The sequence below is a fragment of the Acomys minous genome (genome assembly GCF_964271855.1).
Source record: "Acomys minous genome assembly, chromosome: 17".
NCBI classification, from domain to species: domain Eukaryota; kingdom Metazoa; phylum Chordata; class Mammalia; order Rodentia; family Muridae; genus Acomys; species Acomys minous.
Window position 1 is genome coordinate 4189899 of NC_140500.1, and position 26997 is coordinate 4216895.

The following is a 26997-nucleotide window of genomic DNA, read 5'->3' on the forward strand; positions in this document are numbered from 1 at the left end:
AACTTCTTTATGTTGTAATTTATCTCTGCTTTAGCAACAACAGCTCAAAGGGCTACGGCGCCTCTGTTTCCTTTTTTTTTTCCCCCTGGTTTTTCGAGACAGGGTCTCTCTATGTATCCTTGGCTGTCCTTGACTCACTTTGTAGACCGGGCTGGCCTCAAATTCGCAGCAATCTGCTTGCCTCTACCTCCCGAGTGCTGGGATTAAAGGCATGTGCCACCGGCTTCTTAAGGGTCTGACGGAAATGAGAGCACCGGCCCGTGATTTCTGTGAGCAGCTTCTTTCACTTAGCACAGCATCGCCGGCTCATCTCAGAGTACCCTGCTTCCCCTTGTCCCCAGCACTTCACTTATCCACTGTCTTTTTGGCACTGAGTGGCTGTCAGGAGCATCTGTGTATAGCTTTCTGTGGAAGTGTGCTAGCCGCACGTAGGCACATACTCAGTAAAACTGCACGTAGGCACATACTCAGTAAAACTGCAGGACCACTTGACTCCATATTGAGGAACCGTCAGGCTGTTTTTCAAAGTGGCTGAGTCAATTTCACATCCCTAACAGTGGTTTTCATTTGTTTGTAGTTGTACCATAGTGACTGTCTGTATTGTATGATACAGGCAGCCTACTCTGCCTTTCGTTTTTATATTGGTTTGTTTTACACCAACTAGATTGTGGGAGTTCTTGCACTGTCTAGTAATAAGACAAATTATTGGCAAACATTTCCATTGCAGAAGGTTCTAGTCACTTTTCTGATGGCACCCTTTGAACCCAACCTTTACTTCTGATGTAGTTTACTCCTCCTCCTGCTGCCCTGGCATTTAGCACACAAGGAACTGCTGTCTGGTCCCCAAGGATTCACACTTTACCTTAAGACTTGTATTTTTCTTCTTTGCTTTAAATCTGTCATTACTTCCATTAGATGCATGAGGTGAGAATCAAGCCACCTTCTTTCTTCTACACACAAACACCTAGTGGGTCCACAACATGGACTGTCCTTATTAGGTCTTCTGCACACAAACACCTAGTGGGTCCACAACATGGACTGTCCTCATCAGGTCTTTAGTTTTTTAAAAATAACATTTAGTAGCATTTGGTGTCCAGCTTCTATAATTTTTGTGAAAATATGCCCCTAAGCACTTTATTCTTTCATAGTGCTATATAAATTTCATTTTGTGATGGTTCCTCACAGTGTACAGAAACACAACTGACTCCATACCTGACATGTAACAACAGTCTTGCAGTGGATCACTTAGGATTTTCTACAGATTGTTCTCCACAGAGGCAGCTCAAGCCTTCCTCTTCCTCTTTGCCTTTACCTCACGCATGTGAGGCCTAAGTCTGCCAGGGTGCAGGGCAAGCCTGGGAAAAGAAAGGCTTCTGGGGAAACTGGGACATGATAAATCAAGTCACTCATGAAGTCATATTCTAAATGACTCAACTGACTGCAAAAAGGCCACCAGCTAACTGGGCTGGGTTAAGCTTGCTAGCATATTGGAAGAGCCTTCTGGTAGGCAGGGCACCACCTGGGTTTGGCTGTGTCCGCCCAAGGTCCAGTTTCTTTAGAGAGTCATGGATGCCCAAAAGGGGCATCAGTAGGCCACAGCCACTTCCTGTGATTCTGAGTTTCACTAAGAAATTAAAGTCACATTTTTGTTTGACTTCTAAGGCTAATAAATAAGATATATATTTGATCTTATCAAACAGTTTTAGCGTTACTATATTTTAGTACATAACTTTTAGGGTTCTTTCCTATTTCTGTTGTTGTTGTTTTAAACTATGTGGATATGTGGTATATTGTGTACAGATGAGTGCATGTGAGTGCAGGTGCCTTAGGAAGCCACAGGCATTGAACCCCCTGGAGCTGCAGCTAACGGGGTGCTGGAAACTGAGCCTGGGTCCTCTAGAAGAATCCATGCTTCAGCAGCTGTGCCATCTCCCCTGCTTGATATTTACTTATTTTAATAAGAAATGCTATAGTACGATTCTTAAAATATCCATATCCTCATGTAATTTAATTAGTTTTAAATGAAAAGATTCTTCTAAAGGTGACCTAGCTCTAGAGCTGATTTCTGTGTCCGCAAGAATGAAGGCCCACTGTGGCCACACCACCCCTGAGGCTCGAGTGATATTTACACTTATGTTCTAGTGACTACAACAAAGAATAGGATGAAGTAATGTAACGCCTTTAAAACACAAAGTTAAAACAATAAAGTTTTATTTTAAAAAATAAAATAAAAAATTGAAAATAAGTGTCTTTTCTGTCAAATACTGTATGTAAACTTTTGCCTACGATAAGAATTCCAATCTTTTTTATCTCCTCCACCTTGAAAGACTTTTTTCTTTTTACAACCAGATCTCATTATAGATGGTTATGAGCCACCAAGTGGCTGCTGGGAACTGAACTCAGGATCTCTCCCACCACCACCTTGCAAACCCTTTATGCAAATATTTAAAGCACCCCACCCCCAAGCTGATAAACCTTTCGCTTATAGAGACACTTGAATGACTTACATGGCCGACTCCTTCTTTCTTCCCTTCATTTCCTTGGCTTGATTCATTATAAATTAGCTAATTGCAGCCGGTCACAGTGGTGCAGTGATCTGCAGTGGTGATCCCAGCACTCTCAGAGGCAAAGGCAGGGGAATCTTTGTGAGTTTGAGGCCAGCCTAGTCTACAAAGCAAGTCCAGAACATCCAAGGCTACAAAACACAACACAACAAAACAAGCAAACAAACAAACAAAAAACCTAGCTAATTGAAAGACTGTGGGTTTGGACCCCAGCCAATGGGGCAGGACAGTCACTACCTGTGTTAGGGTAAAACCCAGTGAACTTCCTGTCCTTGAGCCGGCTAGCAGCTTGGGTCTCGGTGGCTGTGCGCTTCTTGCTAAATAAAAGGAAACCACCTGGCTGAGCTACCTTGTCTTTGGACGCGTGTCTCTTGATCTGTTCCTTTCTAACGCGGCGACTCTCCAGGTCTACAGACACACTCCAACTACAAAACACTAATAAGTTTCCTTAGAACCAGAATAAACTACAGTGCCTAACAATTTGCAAACCACTTACAGACATTACAACAGAAATGAAACCAAGGTGAATGCCTCCGCATCATGAAGGGTCTTTTAGGCATTAGACGTTGCTTTTCTGTGCTCCAACTTAACCCTCTTGCCTATGCTATAGAAATAGGTCTGGACTCCTAAGTATTTTTTTTTGTGGATTGTCACACTGTGTGAAGTTTTGGCAAAGGAACACTGGTGAATGCAGGCCAGGTCCCTCCTTCTGCGGTGCTCACAGCTCAGGAAGCAGGGCGCTATCCCAGGCGTGTAAGCCTTGCAGCATGGCCGGTTATCTGGCACCCAGCTCCTATCTGTGCATGGAGTCTGCAGAGAGCACCTGGGGCGGTGTTCTCATGCGGTGTCTCTGGCAGATTCTGGTAAATTCCATCCAGTGAGCCACAGCTGGGATTTTCCTCTGTGATAGAGTCTTGCCCCAGGAGGCCTCTTCCTCAGCAAGATGACCTTTGCCTCAGTAGTGGTAACTGCTGAGATCAGTCACAGTCTCAGGAGCTCTGGGACCTCTCACTGATTTCCAAGTTCAAATCCCAGGTGATCAGTGGGTCACAGTCTCTCTCCAGTAGAGACTCAGGGAGATGTACCAGTCCTGCAAGTGAGTACATAACAGGAACCTCCAGCTCCTGACTCCTCCTCACGTGCAAAACTGTTAACATAACTATTTACAATTAGCAATAATGATATAAAAATAAAAGCAGCTTTGTGTGTTTTTTAAAAAAACGTTTTCCCTCACTATCCAGATTTTGGTTCTCTTATGAAAACCAGAGGAAAAGCCGGTAGAATGTTGCCTCATTCGGTATTATTAAAGTACAGGGGGAAATGTTCCCACTGAAACAATAAAAATGAAGCAAATTCACTCATAAAGTACATGTCTAGGAAAAAAAAGAGAACTAAGTTAACTTTATAAACCATTAGAAATGAAACTAGAAAAACAAAGGACTCAGCTAAGGAACGGACTTCAGACAGTAATGTCATTATGTCAGGACGATGATGCAAACGCGCGCATCAGTGTAACAGGGTAAACACTAACGCAGAAGGAAGTGGCTTCACGCCATGTCATGTGGACGGACACGGCCAACTGCTATCAAACAACTTAAACCTCTAGCCGGAAGCGAGTGTTGGTGGTTGTTAGAGATGTTAAACTTTTAATGCCCAAGAACTATGTGCTCACTCAACATATGCCTGCACACAACTTCCCAATTTATATGCTGTGGCTTTCCCAACGACAACCATGACATCTAAACAGATGCCCCTGCCATGTCCTAGGGTCCAAACCGGGACATTTAGGAACGGAAAGCAACAATGTTCAGATTAATTAAGATGGCATTGCAAGAAAACAATCTGGACCTGAGGATTATAGTCCAGGATTACTGGGAGATCCTGAAGTCTCGGACCGAACAGGAGCAAATCCTTACTCTACGGGGCCTTATCCTAGCACCTAAAGAGCAAAACAAAGCACCGGCTAGATTTCAGAATCAGAGCGCTTAGTTAGGTAATCCAAAACAAAGTAAAAACCCAACTATACAACAACGAAACTGAGACACCTTCCAGGTCTTCAAAAATTTGAGACAAGCAGTGAGTGAGCAGTCATTCCCCACGGTTCTCAAAGAAAGCACGATGCCCTTCAACTAAAAACGTGGAGTCCATCTTTGGAGAAGGGGCCGCCTGCCTGACAGGAAATCACATGAGTCAAAGGAGGATAATTAGTACTGAGCAAGAATTATAACGCCAGCTGGACACCAAGCCTTGCAAATCCACATTACGCCGAGCCGGTGGCATATGTGGTCAGAGCCCCGGCCCCTGGTTGTGAAGCACTGACAGGCAGGTGCTTATCGATAGAGGAAAAGCTGAAATACGACTGGGAACAGGCAGAGGAAAACTGAAGAACACCACTAACAAGTTATTCCTTTTACTTTCATTTATTTTTACAAAGATATTCAAACAATAATTTCAATTATTTTACAGGTCAGCGTTTCTTTTAATTAAATTTATATCACATGCACATGTGTGTGTGTACGCATGTGCACACACACATACACAAAGCAACATGAAGAAACTGTCCATGTCTTTGCAAACTGAGATGCGTAACAACACAGTGAGGGCAAATCCGAGGGTGACGGGACAGCCAGCTTCCAGGGCCGTGTGTAGTTATTTGGGTTGCATTTCATTTCAGTGTCTTTGTGGCCAAGTGGCCTAACAATGCGAACTTGTTTTGATATCAATTATTTTCTATTTCTAAGTTTCTCTGTCCCTGACGTCAGAAAGTAAAATTGAAGAGTATCTTCTAAACGTTTAAACACCGAGCAATGGACAGGAGCGAGACATTTTCCTGTGGCTATTCCTGTCTCTGGACCCCAACTCTGGCCTTGAGCCCTGCACTGATCCCACAGGGGCGCAGGCCCTTAGATCAAGGGGTCAGAGGAGAGGTTGTGGAGTCTTTCTGACTAAGCATGAAATTTTTTTTTCATTTAATGATTTTTGTTTGTTTGTTTGTTTTGGTTTTTGAGACAGGGTTTCTCTGTGTGGCCCTGGCTGCCCTGGACTCACTTTGTAGACCAGGCTGGCCTCGAACTCACAGCGATCCGCCTGCCTCTGCTTCCCAAGTGCTGGGATTAAAGGGGTGCATCACCACTGCCCAGCAGGTGTTTTTTCATTTAAAATTTGAAAATACTACCTGTAATGAGTAGAGCAACCAAAGCAGTGATATTAATCCTAACAAGATTTCTTTCTTTCTTTTCTTTTTTTTTTTTTTTAACAAGAAAACAATTTTATTTTCATTCACACAAGCCATCCAATCATTTTGGAATTCCATGATAGTCTATGCTTCCTAGCTAACAAGATTTTATATCTTACTTTTATTATTTTTATTTTATCTTGCAGGCTTATGGCCAGTTACTGCTGGCTATATAAAATTATTTTTAAATATCTACTTGAAAAATAAATTTCAAATACATATAAATATAATTTGAAGTAATTTAATTACATATTTATAGCCAAATAAAATATTTTCCACACAGAAGTGACTTTTGAATGCTATTAAAATGGAAATAACTTATATTACTCCCAACTGTCCACCCAGTCAAGGTTTACATAGGAAATGATGTGTTCATTCTCCCTCTACGCCAGAGCAATGATTTGTCTCATTTATTATTTCCCAAACACATTGGCTCAATTTAATGCTCCAGGAGAATCCAAGAGAAAGTTAAATATAGACATATTTACAGCCAAGCATGCCACATGTTTTATATGGCCTACTAAGCCTGACTGTTGAGCTACAGATGTCAAAATTGATGTAGAGAAGGCCCACCATATAACACCATTGATTAGTGCTGTCTGCAAGGGCAGAGCAAGCGCACCTATGGAACGTTTTTTTTACCATCCCTGGTGTACTTGACCCTGCTGCTCACTGGCTGGGTGGCTTCAGACTGTAGGACAGAAATAATAATCCTTAAATTTGTCAACAGCAAATAACAATAAGCATGCATGCTTAAAGCAGGGCTTCTCGTGTCGCCTAAGGGGCAGCCCTTGTCAGTGTTCTCACTGCCAGTTTCATTTCTCGGAGCTGATTAGGGATCGTTCACTGAGACGCCTTGGGACAGAGGTCTCTGCCGAGGCCTCACAGGAAGCCACAGGCAGCTACACCATAGCAGTGTGGTGCACTGCTGCCCTGCGCAGGGCCACAACTGCGCAGAGCCGCAGGGCCACAACTGCATAGAGCCACAGGGCCACAACTGCACAGAGCCACAGGGCCACAACCGCACAGAGCCACAGGGCCACAACCGCACAGAGCCACAGGGCCACAACTGCACAGAGCCGCAGGGCCACAACCGCACAGAGCCACAGGGCCACAACCGCACAGAGCCACAGGGCCACAACCGCACAGAGCCACAGGGCCGCAACCGCACAGAGCCACAGGGCCACAACCGCACAGAGCCACAGGGCCGCAACCGCACAGAGCCACAGGGCCGCAACCGCACAGAGCCACAGGGCCGCAACCGCACAGAGCCACAGGGCCGCAACCGCACAGAGCCACAGGGCCGCAACCGCACAGAGCCACAGGGCCACAACCGCACAGAGCCACAGGGCCACAACCGCACAGAGCCACAGGGCCACAACCGCACAGAGCCACAGGGCCACAACCACACAGAGCCACAGGGCCACAACCGCACAGAGCCACAGGGCCACAACCGCACAGAGCCACAGGGCCACAACCGCACAGAGCCACAGGGCCGCAACCGCACAGAGCCACAGGGCCACAACTGCACAGAGCCACAGGGCCACAACTGCACAGAGCCTCAGGGCCACAACCGCACAGAGCCACAGGGCCACAACTGCACTCACCCAGCCCTCGTCTGAGCTCTTCAAGCAGCGCAGAGCCATGCCATTCACCCTGAGAACCGATGGCTACAGGAACAGAACCATTGTGCTGCTCCTAGGGCTACTTACCTACCTAGCAAGTACGGGATAACGACTGGCAATTACACTCCCTGAGAATTTCTGAGTGTCTCACTGTGGTTCTACTCAATGCCAGCTACGCTGACGGCTTCCAACGCACAAAGCTTGCTTTAGCAACGAAGTGTGTGTTGGAAAACTCTTTAAAAACCAAGATGTCCAGAAACGCTGTCACATGTCACAACCAGCAAGCATGAACATGGCTAAAGAGACACGTGCTTCTGTTATTAAAAGTAACAAGTGTGTCTCCACAGCCAGTGATACCACGGCTCCCCACGCTGTCAGGAGACGTCGCTGCGTGATTACCGACTCTGCTTAACAGAGCAGATCACCACTGCCTGCCTTTCTTCACTTTGAGTGTCCTGAGCTGGGGGAACTGATGGGGAAGCAGAAGGTTGGAAGGCGGGGACCGACAGTCGGCAGACCTGGCTCACGGTGTACTCCAATTGTGGGCTTGGAGTGACCTTGCACACTCACGTGGTGGCTCACTGCTTCATCTACAGGACACTGACACCACTTAAAAGTCTTGAAACTCTGTTCCCCCAGGTGGCAGCGGTACAGACGGAACTAGGAACTGCGAACATGAGAGGGCTGGGGGCGCAGTCTCCAGGCACACCATGCCACAGGAACCCTGCCCCTTCACTGACCTGTGAGAGCCCAAGATGACCGCAGGCCCTGTGGAAAACATGCCTTGACCTTAGGGAAATCTTCACTTTTCAGTCTACACTCCTGGGTCTCGGAGCAGAGACAGGTCAGACTGCACAGCTCTTAAACTCACGCGGAAAGAAACGTCACAAGCCCATGATGTCCAGGAGAAAGCAAGACAGGATGCTCATCACAGTCCATGGCTTTTTACATTTCAACTCACTAATACTATCATCTAAGACTTGCGTGAGCACCATTATGCCCAAGTGGCAGAGGCAGGAGGATGGAGACCATTCTTCAAAGGTCTCAGACCCAGTGCTCAAACACTGCACTCACGGCAGGGCCTGGAGCTTCTCAGTCTGCAGTACTGGGTGTCTGGCAGCTCTGTTAGAGTGCTCGCTGGCTGCCGTGCCAGGCCCTGTCCCGAGTGCTCCAAAGGTGCCGACTGACTTAACCCTCATGAGCACTGCTGCCTGTCTGAAGAGGCCTTCTCAAAGCAGATGCCCGCGGTCGCACTGCACTGCAAGAGAGCCGAGGCTCGAACCCAGACACTCCGGAGCCAGGCACTTAGCTAACGTGCTCCATTGTTCAAAAAAAGAATTAATGTGGCACCACAGGACTTCAAAGAGCCCTTACTCAGTGAGATGGCTCAGTGACGCTGCACACGCCTGGCAGCCTGCACATAATCCCCAGAACCCGTGTCAATTAGAGGAAAAGAATCAGTTCCACACAGCGGTCTCTGGACACGCCCTGCCTCCATCATGTGTGCACACACGCAAATAGTGAGTGAGTAGTAAAACAGGAGCGTTTATGACGGCCTCCTGTGCACTGAGCCTATGAGAAACTCTTTAAACCACCGCATGGAGGTTGATATGTTGGTGTGTTGAGCTACGTAACAAATCAACAACACAAACGCAGTGAGCTCCGAAGGCTGGCAGTCCAGCCCAGGCACTGTCAGCTGTGCTGTGTGTGGCGGACCTGCCTCCCGCTCACAGATGCTGGCAGAAGGGACATGTGACATTGTGTCCATTTCATAAGGGGACTAACTCCGCCCATGACCTCTTAGCATCTGATCACTTCCCGAAGGCCCTGCCTCCTGAGACGAGGAGAGCACGGGGAGTGGTGCAGAGGCCGACAAGCCAGGCTGTCTAGATCGCCTGATTAGATTAGCAGTCTCTCAGGAGAGTGGGCTAGAAGGCAGATAAGAAGGGAGGCCTGGCAGAACAGCCCACTGCTATCAGAAATAGGACTGCTTATCAGGGAAGGGAAAGTCTTCTGGGAAGCAGTTGACTAAGCTTTCTGGAAATTTCCTCAAAGGGTCTGGGCACACACACAGGCCAGAGCCAACATTCACTCTTCTCTCTCTCTCTCTTTTTTTTCCCCCAAGACAGGGTTTCTCTGTGTAGCCCTGGCTGTCCTGGACTCGCTTTGTAGACCAGGTTGGCCTCGAACTCACAGCGATCCGCCTGCCTCTGCCTCCTGAGCGCTGGGTTTAAAGGCGTGCGCCATCACTACCAGGCTAACATTCACTCTTTTCAATGGGGGATCTCTTCCTATGAGCATACAGAAATAGCTAGACATAGCTAAACCAAAGCTTCCAAAACAGTGGGCTATGACCCAATATTTCTAACTTAATGCTGTTAAATAAAGTCCATACAGTGCTGTGTAACTGAATGCAGGGTTCGTGAAAAGCCTGGCAGTAATAAAAGTCTGTGCGTGTGCTCCAAATCAGCTCCAAGTCCGCATGAGCATGAGTTGTTCCTGAAAGTGCTCGTTCATGCTGTGTCACGTGACTTCTCTGCAGCTGAAGCTCTGGACATACAACATGCACACGTGCACACGTAGCAATGCACACGTCACCATGCAATGCACATGTCACCATGCAATGACCTGACCACGAACACCGCCAGACGCACCTCACATGTTCCTACCACACACCAACACTTCTTCTCACTGAACATAATGGTTTAATCGTAGAAAACAATGCCGCTCCTACCTCCATCCCTCATCCCTACCTCTCATAAATCCTTAATTTTATTTTTGGCTCAAGCTCATGCCCTTGCTGCTGCCCGACCCAATCTTCCCCATGACAGAACAAGCCCTCGAGAGTGAAGTCTTCCAGCCTGAGGGCCCGAGAGTCACTGGTAGAGTGGCCCTGGGAGGTCCCGGCATACGGGTGGCCGGAGAAGCGAAGCACAGGCTGGGAGCCAGGACAGCATGCCCACTGCAGGGTCAGCACTGTCTCCACCGCTTTCCTTTCCTCCCTATGAGGTCAAAGGGCACCTACGCAGCTGGCTGGACCATCCCAGCAGGACAGCTTTCTCTTAGTCCCACTCTGCGCATGGGATTCTATTTCTTGTCCCTCTTTGTAGCAAAGCCTCTTGGGTTCTAAGTCAGCACCTGGCACTTTCTCTCAGGCTCGTTTCTGCCAAGCTTTTGCTCCTGATCCTCAATCCAAGTGACTTCCTGGAGCGCAGGTGGAGCTAAGGTGGCTGGTAGCATCTCGACACAACTTGAGGCCTTGGCTGCTGCTATGCAGATCCATTCGCAGCACAGAAGGAGACGAGGAAAGACAGCTACCCGGGAGAGCACTAGACTGAAGGAAAGCCGATGGATCTGTAAGGGAAGAGACGGTACCCACCCCACAGGCCCTTACTTACTCCTCACAGGAGGGCAGACGGTTCTGATCCAGAAGCAAAGTCTAGAAGGAATTCTCCAGTCCCAGACCAGGCTAATCTCAGTCTCAAAACTATCCTCAAGCAAAGAAAGTTCAGCTCCTATGTGGATGTGTCTCAGGGAGAAGACAGAGGGCTGCTGTGGTAGAAGGCCCTGCCTCTCTAAGACTGTGTGTGACAGTGCTGTATGAAATTCTACTTTCCTGGCTGTAGAAACCTCTGGAGATCATCCCAGTGCTCTTTGGAGCAAAACAGAATAGAAGTAACAATAATTAATTATTGCCTCATTTGTCCTTAAGGTGATAGTTATATTTTCTATAAAATTTCCTTTGTAATAAGACAAATTTTCAAATGGTTTGAGTATTAAAACTGCACAGCTGGACAGAATAACTCCTAGTGTGAAGTATCCACCTGCCATTTCAATGAAGAATAACTGAATTAGTAGGATCCTTTGAGAATGAGAAGTGCTAAATGTTTAATTTTAAGATTAAAAAAATTTCCCACACATGCACATACACACAGACAATATTAGTAAGCATAAAAAAGAAAATTAGATCTGGCATGCATGTCATCAATTATAACTTCTCAAAGTTTAGGCAGCTTGTGTGCAAAACAAGAGTCCCTGAGTCACACGAAGTCTCTTGATTAAATGCATGTAAACTTCATCCCTAAATCTTACAAAATAACACTTGACCCACTGAGACACCAATTTATCCACAGCATAGGGAGGCACAAAAGAAAGCACACTCCAAAAGAATATTTAAGGGGAAATAGAAGAAGACCTCGGTTCGTGCCTTTCAGCGTTGAGAGCGCTGCAGTGAACACAGGGCTCTCCCGTGCTGCCGGTTCCTGTGAGTGCTTGTCACACTTGCTGTCTGTCCTCAGAGCACACTGCAGTGCTACACAGAGAACCTAAGGAGCACCACGCAATCGCAGCAGGACGAGCTGCACACAGCTCAGCCATCAGTGCAGCCAAGGCGATCCGCAGAGGTGGAGGGGATTAGCAGCTGTCCACTTGGCAGAACTACACCATCCTGGAGATAAGTGCTATGAACCTCTATCACTGAGGAAGAATTAATGCTAAAAAATGAAGGCTACGGTCTGATTCCTGCACAGCGCCCAACAGTCCCTGTTTTCCCAGCATACTTTTGAGTCAGTCACTAGGGTTGTGCCAAGAGTAACTGAGAATCCTGGTTTGCCTGGAAGAGCAATGTTTATACTTCTTTCTTCCTACCTACCTAGTGCTTGGTCTGAACAACCGCCTCTAGGATAAGAGAATGAAAGTCTTCTAGCATAAAAATATGCGCAGACTATGTCTGGAACAAGGATATGACTTGGGGATAAAGGCCACAATATTTTAATAAAAATAATAACAGTTCTCATTCATTGAATTTTATAAACCAAGCCATATGTTGTACGCATGCATGCACATGCATGCACACACATGCACGCACACACACATATATATAATTTAATTTTCAACGAAACATATTCTTATATCCAATATGTTGAGTGAGAAGACTTAAGGTCTGACAAACAAGGGCCGCTTCATTCTTTAATGAGGAATACTGCATAGTAAGCGATGTGACTTCACACAGGCTGATAATTCCATAGGATATGATACAATGGGCACTTCTTGAGACATCTTGAAGGCAAAGAACTTTTAAAAATGGGGAGGGGGATGGAGAGGGCAGAGAGAGAGAGAGAGAGACAGAGAGACAGAGAGAGACAGAGACAGAGACAGAGCGCACATGTACAAAGCACACATACACTGGGAAAACCGAACAGCACACTAGTGACATCAAAGACAAAGAGGTTCTGACTAACGATAGAGAAGCCTGGACTTAGCAAGGTCATGGAGAACTGTCCAAGTGTTGAAATGAGAGGTTTGTTGTTTGTTGAGGTTTTTTTGTTTGGGGCTTTTATTTTGTTTTGTTTTGTTTTGTTTTGTTTTGTTTTGAGGGAGGGGGGTTCAAGACAGGGTTTGTCTATGTAGCCTGGTTGTCCTGGACCTGCTTTGTAGACCAGGCTGGCCTCAAACTCACAGCAATCTACCTGCCTCTGCCTACCTGAGTGCTAGGATTTAAGATGTGTGCCATCACACCCAACTAAATAAGAGGTTTAAAACAAGTTTCTGTAATCTTTCCAAGTAGCAAGCACAACCTACCTGGGCTCGGAAAGAGAGGGAGTGTGACTGCGCGTTATACAGTCACCCTGGCAGCGCCTGTCTCCTGCATGTTGACAGCCGTGGAAAATGGTTCTCTGTGGATAATGGAAGAACAATAAGGCAACCATTTTTCACACTGTCCACTTTCTATAGGCTCTGACCTGCTGTATTAGTTCACACTGTCCACTTTCTATAGGCTCTGACCTGCTGTATTAGTTCCCACTGTCCACTTTCCATAGGCTCTGACCTGCTGTATTAGTTCCCACTGTCCACTTTCTATAGGCTCTGACCTGCTGTATTAGTTCACACTACACTTTTTATAGGCTCTGACCTGCTGTATTAGTTCACACTGTCACTTTCTATAGGCTCTGACCTGCTGTATTAGTTCACACTACACTTTCTATAGGCTCTGACCTGCTGTATTAGTTCACGCTGTAACGTTTCCATATGCTTGGAGCTACTGGGTCCACACTTTAGACTTTGTAGATACTTGAAACTATTATATCAGGTCACTCTTTACACTTCTTTTATACTTTGAACTACAGATTTACTTTTTTAAATTACAATTTTTAAAAATGTATGACTAATATTTGCCTTGGTGTGGGGGCTTGTTTTCCAGAGTTTAGGAAGAGTACGAAGCAGCCAGTGTGTTGGGACAGCTTCTCTCTGCAGTGACCAATCTTTGCCTTTAGAGGATATAATAAGCAAAACTAAAAAACCGTTTCAAGTGATATAAAATCAAGTTTTACTTAACTTAAAAGTGGTTCATTTGTAACTAACTTCATCTTTTGAAAGAGCAGCCAGGAGCTCTTCCTCCTAGGAACTCATCAGTCCAAGGCTGTGTCCAAGATCAGGACAGATTCTGACACCCCACAAAGACCATAGTTAACCCCAGCCACAAAAGGATAAAGGTCTCTAATCCATTTGTACACTTAGAAAACAGAGCAGCGTGACAGCCGTGTTCAGGAAGAGCACCACAGATAAGGAATTACTCAGGCTTCAAAGGCTCAGAACACTTCCTGAGCCTCTCCTCCAGGGCAAGCCCAGGTGGGTGTGCTCATCCAGACAATGGACTCTGGGGTTGGAGAGGGGAGGACAAGGGACCAGTAAAACAGCCGTCACAATTCACACGCAATCCATGAAGACTGTTTCATTCAGCCCAACGGCAATACCTGAGCACTTAAACACCGGTGACACTGGATACAGCAGGTACAGGGAGAGGGGCAGAGCGGGAGACAGACATCTCTAGCATCTCAATGCCTGTCCCCTCCAAAACGCCTTCAGTCCAGTTCAATGCACTGAAACTAAAGTGCCCTTTAAACAGCACCCAGAGGTGGGGTCCTTAGGAGGTGATCAGGCCTAGAGCACTGCCCTCATGTGTGGATTCGTCTCAGAAGTGGGGTCCCATACAAGGTCCTCCTTTCTGTTTTTCTGTCCTTCTGCCTCCTAGTTAGCATGTGCTTGTGCAGACAGAAGATCCCTACAGGGGCCAGCACCTTGAATTAGAATGCCAAGTCTTAAGTGCTACATTACAGAAACACAAGACAGACTATGCCAGGAGCACTGCTTGGGCACTGGGTCCCTGCCCCTCTCCCCTCACACACAGGCATGCATCACAATGTTAAGATGAACAACATGCAAATCCACATTAGTCTGCCCTCAGGAGCTCAGTCTGTTTGGTCCCATACAAAGTCTGATAGAGTCTCATGTTCAGTTTTGGTAAGTAGCCCATCTCAATAAAATTTATCTCCTTGAAAAAAGAAATGGTTCTTAAAAAAAAAATCATATAATAAAATTTGGGACATCTGGTCAACCTTATGCTTTGTGCCCTTTTAAAAACACCAGTGAACATACATAAGGAGTACAGTGTGGCGTTTCAACATAGGTTCTTCTTATAAAATACTATTAATAGCTCTACATGGCCAGGTGATAAGTGAACTTTACTTCCCCAGCAATGGATTTCTATATACAATTTAAATGAATTCTCCTAGCCATGGATTCTTATGGTTTTAATTATGGGTACATCAGTTATACCAGTTACTAGGTTTTCCTGTGACACTTCAATGCATCCATGTAATGTTGGCTGAGCACGTTCACCCTTGTACACCCTTCTTTGACCTCTCTGTCCTTCCCTCCTCTCCATCCCCAGGGAAGAGTCCTTCTCCTGTCTCTCCTTCATGTCTTTCTTCCCCTAAATTCCACAGGAGAGAAAAATGTTAGAGTCTCTGGGAGTCTGGTTTATTTTACTTACCACGATGATCTTCACTTCTACATATTTTCCTGAAAATGACATAACTTCATTCTTCTTTATGGTATAAAAAACTCCACTGGCACGTGTCCCGGCATGTGGGGTGTGTGTGTTTGTGTGTGTGTCATTTTCTTTATCTATCCATCCACTGATAGACTAATAGCCACCTGGACTGGTTTCTTAACTCTGATATTTGTGAACAGTAAGGCCAAGGGCTCTTCCTCTCCACACATTCTAAAATAAGTGAGCATGTGGCGTGTGGGGTTCACACACCTGCACACCCATAAACTCCACGTTTCTTCTAAGGCATCTATGTTTTTACTCAAAATAATGTTGCTAATGATCTTCATGTTGTAGGGTGCAGTACAGAAGAAAAGAGAAAGGAAAAAAAATCACCTCTTCTGAAGCTATATCCTCCTTTGCACGAACACCTGAAAATGGTGTCTGTCTACATACAGGGTCAAATTACCCTCACTGTACAAGTAAGAACTCCATCCTCCCTGCTCCCATACACCTGTGGCTAAGGAAGACTACAGCACAGCATGCCAGGAATGAAAAACACTAACAAGCTGACAGTAAGTAATTGTCTTTCCTAAACCAGTGGTCCATGAAAACCAAAGTCCAGTATTTTAATATTAGAAATGCACATTAACAAACTGACGACAAACCCTTCATTTCTCATCAAGTCTTCTTTCTTTCACATTTCGTTAAGTAGCAGTTACACTGACATCTCCAAGTCTGAACTCGGGAACTTATCCTATCTTCTCAGCTTTACTCAATGAATGAAGTTTCAAAATGCTAAAACAGACAAACTGTTCTCAGATTTCTAAAACCAGCAATAAAATAATTGGGTCACAAAAGCTTGCTTCTTGGGAAAAGTAAAGATGATGAATGCAATTGAGATGTTTATTGTTGCTGAAATTTTCTAGGCCTGGACGCCAAGCCAAGCGTGTCTTGATGCAAGTTAGTGTGGCAACTTGACCTCCAGAAAACACCTGTTCTACCACATTGTTTCCTATGGAACATCACCTCCAGCCTGTTGGTACAAACTGTAACAGCAAACACTTCTTTACAAACTTTATTCAGAAATACTTTCACCTAACCCTTTAAACCAAATACAAGAATACAAGATATTCTCCACTAAAGCAACATGGAACAGAAAGTGAAACTGAACATGCATGTATGTGCATGTACACAGACACACATACAGACAGACACACAGACTATTCCAAAACCATCTCTCACTACCAGAGGCACAGGACATCACCGCCACACCTTTACCCAGAGATGTCCTGCAGGACGGCTCTGAAGGTTGAGAGGTGACTCCGATACCTTTCTAACACTGTTTACAGGAAGGGGCAAGAGACAGGCCTGTTCGATTCAGAACAGAAAGGAAGATGGGCCCTGTTTTACCAGATCTGTCTCTTCACAGAAATGATCTGCTGGGGGCTGGAGATGGCCTGGCGGCTGAGTCCACACGGTTCTCACAGAGGAGCTGAGCTCAGTTCCCAGTACCCATGTCAGCAGCTTCCAACCACCTGTAGTTGTAGTTCCGGGAGATCCAACACCCTCTTCTGACCCCTACAGGCGCTGTACACGTGTGGTACACATAGATAGACTCGGGCACAGACAAATGCACTAAAATAAAAAGTATATTTTTCTCTTAAAAAAGAAAATATAGGAATTAAAGTTTGTTTTCACTATTTCAAATATATGAACCTGCAAGCTGACTTGAGACAAAGTGAAAATTATTCTCTATCATCACCCTCTAAAAGAGAAATGACTTGAGAAATTATGTCTTCATGGAGAAAATATGATTTAATCGTTATGCTGACTGCAAGACATTAACATTTTTTTAAAAGCCCCATGAAAACATAAACAGTGTTACAGCAAGTGTGACACTGCAGGACTAGTCTGTTGTCCCTCAGAGTTAACAGTAAAACTGGATGCTTCTACACCCAGAAGGCACAGAGACTCTGTGTGCTGCACTACCATGCCATCCACCAGACAGCCTGACAAGGTTTCCGTGTTCAGCTACACCCCGGCTCTGTAGAACCTTCATGAACTAATAGGCAATGCTACATTTTATAAAGAAGGGGGGGAAAGGCAGAAGATAAAGGATTCTTTGTGTTTAACGAAAAATTAAAGAAAACAACACATGGGAAAGGTCTTTAGCAGTTAATTCCAAGTCAGCCATCTAACCCTCATCTGTGCAACCTGAGGTACCCAAAGTGACCCAAACCTAAACCGCTCGAGCCCCTGTGCACACAGCTGGCCACAGTCTTCAGGACAGAACCCACAGGCAAGTGCCGCCACACAGAAAGCAGCTGCCATAGGAAAGGCCTCTGGTCTGATTGCAGAGGCACTGGCTGGGCTGCAGAGTGCTGTCCTCTGGTCCCTTTCCTTCCTACACCCCGGACACACAGCAGGACACATGAACAGGACTTTACAGGCCTTTTGAGCTGGGCTCACCACAATCACTGTCCCCTCTCAACACTTGTCGCCATGTAGGGTTTGCTCCAGTGTTGTAGCAGGTTCTGAGGGGAACTGACCCAGTAAGGAGAGTCAGGAGTTCTACTAGAGGGCTCTGAGGCTGTGTCATTCTAGGGGAAGACTAATTTATGTGAGACCTCTGAGGGTCAGGCAATCGCATAATCTTTGCAAATGAAGGGCTAAGGAATTTATGCCATGGCACGCTGGTTGGTGTCCTTAGAGAGTTCATTCACCTGTAAAATGTGAACAGCTTGGTCCTCAGTGAGTGACTCACTTGCCACAAACAAGGTCAGGCTGCTCTCCCTCCGGAGACTGGTAAGTCACTTACAGGTTTGGGAGACTTAGAAGAGGTGACGGGGCGGGCACACAGAAAGCAAGCTAATAACTTGTGCATAACTTGGTTGTGCACACTAAGGAGTGCTGTGCTCTTCAACTTAACAAAGCTCACAGGACAATTTAGCGTCACCAAGGATAGCACAGGTAACTGTGGAGAAGGACACGGAGCCTTTTGTGCTCTGTGGTAACTCCTCTGCCAGAGCTGCCAGTCAGGCACAGCCATGCTCAGAAGACCCAGGAGTAGCAGTGTCACTCACAAGAGCTAACTTGTTTAGAGACAGATTGGTCAACACAAGCTTGGCCTAAGCATCTTAACACAGTGGCATGGTACCAAGTCACATTGTAGCTCTCATGGTCAGCACATGGCAAAGGACGATCCCTGAGTCCCCAGTGAACCTAGCTATACATGTCTCCCCAGACCTTGAAAGATTTCTCAAAGTCACTGTCCTGGGTGCTAGGCTTCTAGGATGCACAGCAAGCACCAGCTCTGTGACTCACATGGGGCAGGGAACCTAAGCAGGGCCAACCGTGTGAGGTAGTGTGCAGGGCCAACCAGTGCGAGGTAGTGTGCAGGGCCAACTGTGTGAGGTAGTGTGCAGGGCCAGCCAGTGCGAGGTAGTGTGCAGGGCCAGCCAGTGTGAGGTAGTGTGCAGGGCCAGCCAGTGTGAGGTAGTGTGCAGGGCCAACTGTGTGAGGTAGTGTGCAGGGCCAGCCAGTGCGAGGTAGTGTGCAGGGCCAGCCAGTGTGAGGTAGTGTGCAGGGCCAACCAGTGTGAGGTAGTGTGCAGGACCAGCCAGTGTGAGGTAGTGTGCAGGGCCAGCCAGTGCGAGGTAGTGTGCAGGGCCAGCCAGTGTGAGGTAGTGTGCAGGGCCAACCAGTGTGAGGTAGTGTGCAGGACCAACCAGTGTGAGGTAGTGTGCAGGACCAGCCAGTGTGAGGTAGTGTGCAGGGCCAGCAGAGTCACATTGCTATGGGGGGGGGGGGAGCGTGTCGACACAGGCACCTGAAGGTAAACACCTTTGTTAAGAGTAGCAGCCAATTTCTATCTTTAAAATAATAAATTCCCCCATTTTAACGTACAGCCTAAAAAAGCAAGACACACAAGCTATCTTCCCAAGTTCGCCCTTCAGTTAGCTACCTCTCACCTTCTCGGTTATCTGGGTGGGTTTGCATGGCGTCCACCTAACACTCTGCATCTTTGGGAAAGGGATTCAGCTGTTTCTTTAAAGACCACCTACTGGCCCAGAGCTCTTCAGGAAAGGCTTCTCGCCCTCTTTTTCTCAAGCCCAAAGCTCCTTGCAACAGCACAGAGACAGCTTGCACACTACAGAGATGGCTTGCACGGTTACTAGTTAGGCATTTAGAAAACTGCCAGAAGCAAGACCTAAGAATATTGGAGAGGCCTGGAGGGTTAGTTCTAGAGGACAGAAAGGAGACCACGCCATGCTTTCCCTTGGCTAGAATGAATGACCCCCATGGCCTCCCTCGGAAGTGGGGCCCCCTGGCAGCACTCCCTCTGCCCACCCCACTGCCTGGCAGCACTCCCTCTGCCCACCGCACTGCCTGGCAGCACTCCCTCTGCCCACCCCACTGCCTGGCAGCACTCCCTCTGCCCACCGCACTGCCTGGCAGCACTCCCTCTGCCCACCCCACTGCATGGCAGCACTCCCTCTGCCCACCCCACTGCATGGCAGCACTCCCTCTGCCCACCGCACTGCCTGGCAGCACTCCCTCTGCCCACTGCACTGCCTGGCAGCACTCCCTCTGCCCACTGCACTGCCTGGCAGCACTCCCTCTGCCCACCGCACTGCCTGGCAGCCCTCCCTCTGCCCACCCCACTGCCTGGCAGCAATCCCTCTGCCCACCCCACTGCATGGCAGCACTCCCTCTGCCCACCCCACTGCATGGCAGCACTCCCTCTGCCCACCCCACTGCATGGCAGCACTCCCTCTGCCCACCCCACTGCATGGCAGCACTCCCTCTGCCCACCCCACTGCATGGCAGCACTCCCTCTGCCCACCCCACTGCATGGCAGCACTCCCTCTGCCCACTGCACTGCCTGGCAGCACTCCCTCTGACCACCGTACTGCCTGGCAGCACTCCCTCTGACCACCGCACTGCCTGGCAGCACTCCCTCTGACCACCCCACTGCCTGGCAGCAATCCCTCTGCCCACCGCACTGCCTGGCAGCACTCCCTCTGCCCACTGCACTGCCTGGCAGCACTCCCTCTGCCCACCCCACTGCATGGCAGCACTCCCTCTGCCCACCCCACTGCATGGCAGCACTCCCTCTGCCCACCCCACTGCATGGCAGCACTCCCTCTGCCCACCCCACTGCATGGCAGCACTCCCTCTGCCCACCCCACTGCATGGCAGCACTCCCTCTGCCCACCCCACTGCATGGCAGCACTCCCTCTGCCCACCCCACTGCCTGGCAGCACTCCCTCTGCCCACCCCACTGCCTGGCAGCACTCCCTCTGCCCACCGCACTGCCTGGCAGCACTCCCTCTGCCCACCGCACTGCCTGGCAGGACTCCCTCTGCCCACCGCACTGCCTGGCAGCACTCCCTCTGCCCACCGCACTGCCTGGCAGCACTCCCTCTGACCACTGTACTGCCTGGCAGCACTCCCTCTGACCACCGCACTGCCTGGCAGCACTCCCTCTGACCGGTGCACTGCCTGGCAGCACTCCCTCTGCCCACTGCACTGCCTGGCAGCACTCTCTCTGCCCACTGCACTGCCTGGCAGCACTCCCTCTGACCACTGCACTGCCTGGCAGCACTCCCTCTGACCACTGCACTGCCTGGCAGCACTCCCTCTGACCACTGCACTGCCTGGCAGCACTCCCTCTGACCACTGCACTGCCTAAGGCTTCAAGAATGTGAACTGTGAAGGAGTCTCAGCAATCTTGGCAAGAGGACGGGAGCTGACATGATCCACCTCTGCCATATTCACAGATGTCTCTTCATCTATTTATAGAAAGTTAGAGAAAGGCCAGATACTGCCAACCGTTTTTTTTTTTTTTTACCATTTCAAAATATACTCAGACATTAATTACTTTTCTTATGAATAAAAGATACCCTCACCCCACCCCCCAAAAAAGCTAAGAAACAAACCAAAAAACAAAAACTTTAGTTTTTAAAGCCTTAGTCACAAAATCACATGAAATAGCACATGAGGAAGAACTAGACCCCAGTGCAAAACATGTGTATGTGTGCATTCCAGCAGCGGGCGAGGACACGTGAGTCCACGGGTGCCTTCCTGTGGCCGGCTCCAGCCATAGGCTGCTGTCTCCTCAAACCAGTGCCTGACTAAAACTTCACAGCTGGCTCACAAATGTCACTGATTGGCTGGTTTTTTAAAAAGGCATTAATTACATTTACTTCTTCTTTACTCTGTGGGGGGCCAGGGGGCATGAGGCTGAGTGGAATACTCAGGACAACTAAGAGGAGTTGGATCTCTCCATCTAAAACGCGGGCCTCAGGGTGCCAGGCCTGGTGACAAGCACCTTTACCCACTGAGCCATCTCACTAGCCCCTGATTATCCTCTCAAACACTGTTATTATTACAATACAAAGGTATGTTACTGTCTGCTTCCAGTTTTTAAAGAAAAATCACAGGCTACAAAGCATCACAGAGTTTCTGCTTCATGGATGATGTAAGGTGATGTGCCTTTGGCATCCACTAGCCCTACTTACACTTTCCTTCAGGAGACAGTGACACCTGGGATGAAGTGATTTCATGGCCTCAAAATGCAAAGAAAGGAGAGAAAGCTGGGCAGCCAATTAGAATCAACTGGGAAGAGTCTAAGTACCCAGACTAATGTCCACCCTCAGTCAGGCCAGGCTTGGAAGCTCCCTGGAACACAGCCCTGGAACACAGCCCCAGGACACAGCTCCCCAGGACACAGCTCCCCAGGACACAGCTCCCCGGGACACAGCTCCCCAGGACACAGCTCCCCAGGACACAGCTCCCCAGGACACAGCTCCCTGGGACACAGCTCCCTGGGACATAGCTTTCTGACCTAGAGCAAACATGTCCCACTCACCTCTGTTTAAAGCTTCATCTCTTTGTGGCTTTGTTTGCAGGAGAATTTGCCCAGGTGGGAAGTGAACAGTTGAGGAGTTTCTAAAACTTAAGTCACATGCTCTTTGTTTACAAAGTCAGCTCATTACCAGAGCCAGGCATTTCAAATCCAAAGAGATCTCCCAACTCACACATCATCCAGAGCACACTAATGCCCACACAGGCGGGGATTAGCACTGCTTGTTTTTAAACGTCTAGAACTGTGAAACTCTGACCAAGTCCAGGCTGTTTGGGATGGAGCTGGTGCCGTGGGAAGGTGCTTTAGCAGGGCCCTGGGGCAGGCAGAGGATCTCAGAGTTCCTGGGGCATCAGCCACGCCTGTGGACACTATAGCTGCCCTGCCTGCCCAGCCCCCTGCTCCCCCTTCAGCCAGCCCACTTCCCAGACACAAACAGAAAGATAAAATCCTGTTGCTGCACTGCTTTTCAATCTTTCTGCGACTTCCCTTGCAGAAGGCCTGGCAACTGTGAGACTGAATGGAGGCAGTAAGAAATAAGAAACGTAAGCAGGGATGCACAGCACACTGTGTGCTCCCCAAGTCCTTTGTGGCAGGACACGTGCTAAGCTCCCCCCACCTCCTTTCCTGGAGCCACCACCCATTAGGAGAGGAATGGAGGTCAGTAGAAGGTGCCTGCTGGAGACACTGCCCCGCCCCTCCCCCACCATCAGCACTGCGACAGGTGCTCACATGGGGGCTCTGGGGTAAAAGCAAAGAGATAAGCATAAAGGCAGGAGACAGATAAAAGATATCCCACTGGTGAACCCAACATTACCTTAGGGTGCTGGCATGTTCCACCGTGTTCTAAACAATTAACTAGTTTCCTACACTGGCTGCGTGGCACATGCTAATCTTGAACCAATGCCTGATTTCTGATTGGGGGAGGGGGGCATGCTCAGTAAAGCAGCCAGCTTGAAGAGCAGAGTATCTTGAGGTTTAATGCCATTTAAGCCAAGGATCTGTATGTGGCCTGTCTCTGAAAGCTTATCGACTGTCACAGCGCCTGAAGGAGCAAAGGCGGCTCATTAGGTCCTTTCTGGAATTACAACATGCAGCAATTTGGGGTTCTGTTTTGGGGGGTATTCTGTTTTAGCTCTGCTTGAAAGCATACGATGCTATCTGTAATACTGGGGTGTCCCCAGGCTCAGAAGAAAGCTGCTACAGCTCTTTCTTTGCGGCAAGCGACAAAGTGATTCATCTACTGATGAACTTATCCTGTGACACAGGCTTCTCCTCACTTTCTGGTGAGAACAGGTGTGGAGCGGTCACGTTCATAAGGGAGAGTTTCCCAGAAAGTAACAGCCTGTGTCTAAGTAGCCAGCCATGTCTACGTCAGCTGCACCCCTAACAACTCAACAACACAGCATCTAGCCAGGACGCCAGAGTCCAGCAAGGGAGCCAGAGGAAAACGTACTCTCCTGCCCTGTCTCTCCAGGCTGTCAGAGGTGGGTGGCCATGGCCATAGCTGCTATTTTAAATGTGGTTCTGGCCTGGTATAGTCTTTTTAATGTTTAGAACATTGTCTCACACTGCTTAGGAATTCTTAATCTCTTGTTAACTATTGTCCATATCTCCCATTGTGGACTGACTATTGAGTGGATTGACTATTAGCTCAAGTGTTTGAACACATGGTCCCCAGCTGCTATTTATGGCGGTTGTGGGACTTTTAAGGGCACAGCCCTGCTGGAGCGAGCACATCACCGAGGGCCAGTATGAGGGTCCACTTCCTGTTGTTTCTGCTCCCTCTGTACAGAGGAAGTGCTCTTTCTTGTCCTGCCTCCATGCCCTCCCACCAATGTGGACCCCATCCTTCTCTACCCATAAGCCCAAATAAACTCTTCCTTCCTTCAGCTGCTTGTGGTTATATATCACTTTATCACAGCCACAAAGAAGTAAGGACATTTTCAATAAAAACCTCTTCTCCTGCTCAGCGTGGAAAAGACCCACTACACCATATGATCCAGCTTGTCATTTCAGAAGATGGTTCTTCCCCTCCAAAGCAGTGAATACCTGTACAAAGTGGTACTTGCTACTTTCAATTTCATACAATAAAAGATATTTGCCAGGAAACATGTTATTTTTTAAAACCAGTGTTATGCCAGGTGTTGTAGCACACACTTCTAATCCCAGCCCTAAGGAGGCAGAGGCAAGTGAATCTCTGTGAGTTCAAAACCAACCTGGTCTACATAGCGAGTTCCAGGACAGCCAGGGCTGCATAAAGAGACCCTGCCTCAAAAGAAGAAAAAGGGGAAAAAAAGTTATATTACCTTAACCTAGGAATTATTATGGATGCTTAAGAGATTTCTAGTGTATATCCTTGAAACTAGGATTGCTCTACTGCCCACACACACCACAAATCAAATCCAGGAGACACAACCATAGGCTGAAGTTAACAGAAAGATGGCTTTGAAAATTACACCTCCAATATAACCATGGCTCAAGCAGTTCAGGCAGCAACAGCAGACACTCCGGGAAGGCCAGGGTGGTCCCGAGGGTCAGCCTCTGCTTCAGAGACAGATTTCCAAGAAGCAGGGTCCTTCAGCCCATCTGCCTCACTCCGCCTCAATGAGACGGACACCTGCAACTCAAAGTTATAGAGAGAAGCCGTGCAATTTATCACCCAGACAACAGGTGCACACCTGCGGGCGGCTCTCTGCTTTTCCGCATAAGGCCAGATTGATTCCCCCACACCAGTTTTTCCCACCAGGTGCCCCTTTAAGATTGTGTAGCTTGCTGGATGTGGTGGCACACGCCTTTAATCCCAGCACTCGGGAGGCAGAGGCAGGTGGACCGCTGTGAGTTCGAGGCCAGCCTGGTCTATAAAGTAAATCCAGGACAGCCAAGGCTAACAGAAAGACCCTGTCTCAGGGAGAGAAAAAGAAAAGAAAAGATTGTGTAGCTTAAAAAAATGTCCCCAAGCCTCGGAAGCTTAGAGCTCTGACAGCCTAACAAAACGCGCCCGGCACAACCTGGCACGTTTCACCTCCACTCAACTCAGGGTTCTATTATTTAAGTCAACAAACCTGGCTCCTCTGCTGCCTCCACCTAACCAAGCTCAGAGGGATGATGAGGCAAGCTTCGCTGCCCACTCCAGTCAGCCACAGCGCCCACTTTTTAAATGAAATGTTTCGTTAACCGAAGATGACAATCACGCTGCAGTCGGACCTTTTATTTAATGTTGCCTGTAAAGGTCTTGGTTTCCGGCTCTGAAGAAAACGTGTAATTACAGGTGTAACAGCACAATGGTCCAGCTAGCCAAGTGCAGGTTTTTGAGCAGGACACTGTCATCTGCTCAAAAACCTCTCTAAACAAACCCGCTGGGGACGTTCAAGGACACACTCTCTAAGCTTCAGAAAATATGATGAAAATACAAGAACCTAAAGTTGAAATCCCAGATTTCACACCTAAATTTCAGAATGCATCAACCTGCTTTTCCCACGGTGAACCTTAGCCACGGGGTCACCTCTTCCAAGAGAATTTTCCTAATTCCTCTGCCTGCCTGTCTCCCACGCTGCCTATCTGCCCTCTCCCCGGCCAGTCAGCCAAGGCATCTCACCTGGGTGCTGGCCCAGGCACGGTCTATGCCCATCACCCACACGGTGCCCAGGGCACTCGGTGCTCAGCCTCTGTGGCAGAGATGCTGCAGCAGGGAGCAGTGCTCACGACTAATGCTGATGATGAGCTAGCCTTGAGTTAGAACCGTGGTTCTGCCCCACCTCTGCCTATCACTATGGGCAAATTACTGTGGGTCTGGTTTTACAGAAGTTGTTGTAACTTAATATATAAGATACTTAGCACCTGACACGCTGTAAGTATTCAGATGGCATTATAAAAAAAAATGGCCATTTATTGAAGAAAAACATACCAGGGGCTAAAGAGATGGCTCGGTGGTTACAACCTTCAGTTCAGTTGTGAGCATCAGAACTCAGATCCCAGCACCCATGCTGAGCGACTCACAGACCACAATTACCTCTAACTCCAGCTCCAAGGATCAAATGCCTCTTCTGGCCTTCTTGGGCATGCACACACACACACAAGTGTACACACAGACAACACACATGCATACACATACTCATATGTAAATAAACTAAAAATGAATTTAAAATAAAAAGTCTCCATTAGTTACACCCTTCATTTTCTCTGGGTGCTAATTTGTTTGTCACCGGAGCCCCGCGCCTTTATCTTGGGTGCTCTCCTCTGGGCTGCTAGGGCTGTGTTTGTGCTCTTAGGACTCTTCTCACTGTTTCTAGGAGGCACCAATTCTCCTTCTGGTTTCTCTCCTAGCTGGGCCAAGTGCGAGAGCTCCCTGCTGTTGCAGTCTCCTCTCACCCACGCGCTGCAGGACAGCTCATTGGTCCTCAGCCGCCACAGATGTGAGGTCGGCCAAGAGATAACGCTGAGTGAATGCGCTCATTGGTCCTCAGCCGCCACAGATGTGAGGTCAGCCAACAGAAAATGCTGAGTGAATGCGTGGAAGCGCGGCTGAGCTCTCTGTGTGCTGCTGCCCAAACCTGTCCTCCTTCCTTCTAACCACTTTCTAGCGAATCCCCATTAGGACTGAGACAGCACCATCTCTTTTCTGTTCTCCCAAATGGGCTTTGGTTAAACAACATGATACACTGACTGATTCTGTCTCTCCTCAGCCCTGGTGTCCCATTAGGTATAAAACCCTTCCTTGCACCGGGCGTGGTGGCGCGCACCTGTAATCTTAGCACTCAGTAGGCAAAGGCAGGCATATATCTCTGTGACTTCGAGGCCAGCCTGGTCTACAGAGCTGGTTTACAAAGTTCCAAGACAGCCAAGGCTACACAGAGAAACCGTGTCTCAAAAAC

At 48.0% G+C, this 26997-nt stretch overlaps 1 protein-coding gene across 4 annotated transcripts in view; it reads right to left on the bottom strand.

Annotated features, from left to right (window-relative positions):
• Positions 1 to 26997, bottom strand: part of RASSF8 (Ras association domain family member 8) — a 71371-nt gene that overhangs the window by 28229 nt on the left and 16145 nt on the right. The window contains exon 2 of one of the 4 annotated variants that reach the window (XM_084765823.1): positions 13005 to 13099. The exons of 2 other annotated variants lie outside the window; for them this stretch is intronic. The gene's annotated coding sequence lies outside the window, so the exon portion shown is untranslated. Of the gene's footprint in view, positions 1 to 13004; positions 13100 to 17724; positions 17791 to 26997 lie in introns of those variants that run through there. One more of the 4 variants, XM_084765822.1, reaches the window with a different exon arrangement.